This window comes from Arachis ipaensis, chromosome B06 (genome assembly GCF_000816755.2).
Source record: "Arachis ipaensis cultivar K30076 chromosome B06, Araip1.1, whole genome shotgun sequence".
Lineage (NCBI taxonomy): Eukaryota > Viridiplantae > Streptophyta > Magnoliopsida > Fabales > Fabaceae > Arachis > Arachis ipaensis.
This window is the reverse complement of record NC_029790.2, coordinates 132,862,411-132,866,244: the sequence shown is the minus strand read 5'-3', so window position 1 is coordinate 132,866,244 and position 3,834 is coordinate 132,862,411.

Genomic DNA, 3,834 nt, shown 5'->3' with positions numbered 1-3,834 from the left:
ATTCAGCCATACATCTCCTCCTTTTTATTTACAACAACAAATTCAAAATTCAAATCTCAACATCAAAATCACAATATTCATAAAAAAAATCAAAGAAAGAGAACAATAAATAAAAAGAAAATAAAAGAGAGAAAAAAAAGAAAAGAAAGAGGATGGCGCCACTGCTATTAGGTTTCATCCTTTCAAATTATGTTGCTGCTAAAATGGTTACGGAGCTCAAAACTTCTAGTTTAATCGGTTGAGAGACAGAGAATTCAATAACAATTAGTGTTGACATTAGAGAAGACAACGTGGACGGTGTCAGGGATGAAATGACCGCTATTAAGAAGTTGGACTAATGACGCCACAAAATGAAGACAACGACAATGACACCGTTAGAACAAGGCAGACATGGAAGTTTGTTAGAAAATGAGGTGGAGGAAAAAGAGGAGAAAGGCGGAGGCAACGTCGGCAAAAGAGAATGAAGAGGACAGGCATATTTGATTTGAGAGTTGTAAGTAAACAACAACAACAAAGTTTTATCCCACTAAGTGAGGGTAACTTGATTATATAGTAAATTTTGAATATGTGAAAACTACTAGAATTTTTTTCCTATTAATAACTACACCGGGAAAACCTAGCATATTTTTAAAGAAATTAAAGTACCCATTTTTAATTAAATATTACACATCAAATTCTAAATAAATGTTCGCTTTTCTTTTTACATTATCCTGTAGTAGTTAACGATCGCACATTTTACTTTTCAATTCAAACTTTGATGGTCACTAAAGAATCTTAGCATAGTTCGTTGATGATAACTTTGTTCATTGTTCTGATTATATTAGTGTTAATTATAATAAAATTAGTTTTCCCCCTCTCTTGAGATTTCTCGTTCATAATAGTGGCTGATTATCTATTCAATACTTTATTAATAATAGTGACGAATATTCATTTTCAAATAAAGCATGTTATAGGTATCAGAAATCGAATTCCTACAAGAACAAGAAGGCTATTTAGCGGTGCCCATTTTTGTTCGCCGCGGGGGTGTAACTAGGTATGTTATATGACACTATTTTAAAAAATTAACTTTAAAACATTCTCATGTAAAAGTGATTCAATATTATCCTACCATCAATTACACATCATGAGCGATTTAGTTTGAGTTTTGAAATTCTCTTCTTGAAGTTAGAATACAAATGTCTGGGATAGAATCGATGATCTACTCCGAAAAATAGCTCATCAAATGTTGAAACTAATTCTTACAATATTTACATAATTCAATTTTCTAGAGATATAATTGAATCTAAACACAAATAGTGGGTATAATATTAAAATCGAACACATACAAGTGAGACCTAATTGATAATGAATACATTCAAGTGAGAATAATTGAAAAATATAATATGATTTGTTAGTATAATTGATAGTAGAATAACATTGAATCACTTTTATAAACGTTAAGGATACAAATAGGACGATTTAAACGTTAGGAACACAAATAGAACTTATCTCAAACGTTGGGGACAAAAACGATACTTTACTCGTGTAAATTAACAAGATTTACATACATAAATAGATTACTCTTTGTATAAAATAAATAAAATATAATACAATTATATTATGTGTATAAAAAATTAATTATTAAATTATTTATTTGAAATATAATATAATTAATTAGCATCCTTCCATCATCATCACTATGTTTCTTTGTATGATGATTATTGTCGAGTCTAGAGTGAACCCATTTGTCATTATAAGACTTAGATATTTTCTCATATATGTGTATGATACTATTACAATAATGTTATGTAAATAATTCATTTTAACAATCATTCAAGATAATTATGTAGAAATAACAAAAATGTATAATCAACAGTACAAATTAAACACGTATTAAACAGGCTTTTTTATTTAAATAAAATAATAGAAGATTAAATTTAGGTAAATCCCCTAAATAAAATTTTAAAACATGAATCCCTTAAATTATATAATATATAAATCGTCCCAAGGTGATGTGAGTTAGATAATGCACAAAATATATTATTCTAGGACGATTTATGCATGAAATTTATTGGACAAATGTACATAAATCATCCCATAGCAATGTATTTTTTAAGTTGTATGTAAATCGTCCTACCTAAAGCACATTGTCCTGGGACGATTTATGTGTATTTGTCCAATAAATTTCATGCATACATCGTTTTAGAGTAACATGTTTTATGCATTATCTAACTCACATCACCCTGAGACGATTTATATATTATATAATTTAGAAGATTCGCGTTTTAAAATTTCATTTAGAGAATTTACATAAATTTGATATTCTATTATTTTATTTAAATAAAAAAGCCTATTAAACATATATATTTTGATCTTTATTCTTTTGCAACTATCCTATATAACATTATTGATGGCAATGTATGTGTATATGTATCGCCTTTCCTTTCAAGTTTCAATGAGGAACAGAAGATTGCGTAGTTTTAGTGGTGGCAAGTGGCAACAACTCCATTTCACTTCACTTAAACTACTTTTAATTTTATGTACAGAACGTTTTATACCATCGTCAAATTACTTCTGCTTTTTAAATAATTATTTTTATTAACACGATATTATATAATTAAATATATGTATAATTATTTTTCATCAAATTTTTGGGTAGCTTTTTATATATATAAACACCCAACATCAATATGTGATATGTCCCCACTAAAATTACATAACAAATTTTACTTTTAAATTAATTCATGCATCATCATACTTTGCTGCAAGCTATCGTACCGACCATTGAATCAATTAAAGCATTGCTTTATACAATTGAAAATTTAAAATATAAACTACTTATAAGTTTCATATTATTTAGACAAAATTTTTGTTTTCTATAATCTATACCTATATTATTGCTTTATACTCCTTTTGAATTATTTAATCATAAAAGTAGGGTAATTATTTTTGTATTTATTGTATTATATATATAAAAAGAAAGAAAAGTGGCCCAACCGCCTAGTACTACTAAAATAAGTTTAGGTAACATGTTATTTAGATTATGAATTATATATACCCTTGAGAGAATTAAAAATACTCATGTATTATATGTTTAATTCAAAGATATCTTTCAATAATGTAAAACTAGTAATTAATTTGGTTAACAAAGGTTTAGTTTTAATATATTTTACCTCAATCTTGACTCAATAATATATATTTTTTGTTTACTAATAAGATTTTTTTTTTTCACATGCTAAGGACTAATCCGACCTTATGTATACAGCAATAAATTAACCTGTAATAAACCTTTAAATGAAATTTCAATCCGTAATAGATTAATACGGTAATATTATAATTATTGTAAAAAGGCCAAACCCATACTATGTTTTTGTCTGCAACACATTATAGTTTCCAAATGTGTAGGGCAACATGTTTTTGGTATGAGCCTCTTGAAAGAGGCTATAGTGCCCTAATTTAGTAACTTCCATGGTTTTTATTGGACTGAAACTTGGCTGTTCTAAAAAACATATTGATTTTTTGGTAAAGAGGGCCCAAAAGGGAGTTGTTTTATTTTGTGTAGAAAAAACATGGAATTTAAGTGTAAATAAAATCAGAGTGTGTCTCCCACCAAAAACAAAATAAAATAGAGTATCATGACAAAAAAGAGTATTATGGTCCAATATGTATCCTGGGGTCATCAAAGGGATCAAGTTAAAAAGTAAAATTCTTTGGCCCAAAAAAAAAAGAAATTAAAATTATATCCCAAATTTTGGTTGACCTAATCTTAGCCCAAGTCAAATGGGTTGGTCTGAACGTTCTGCTAGCTTTCATTATTCCTCCTCTTTCCCCACTACAGACTAATACTTCCCATCA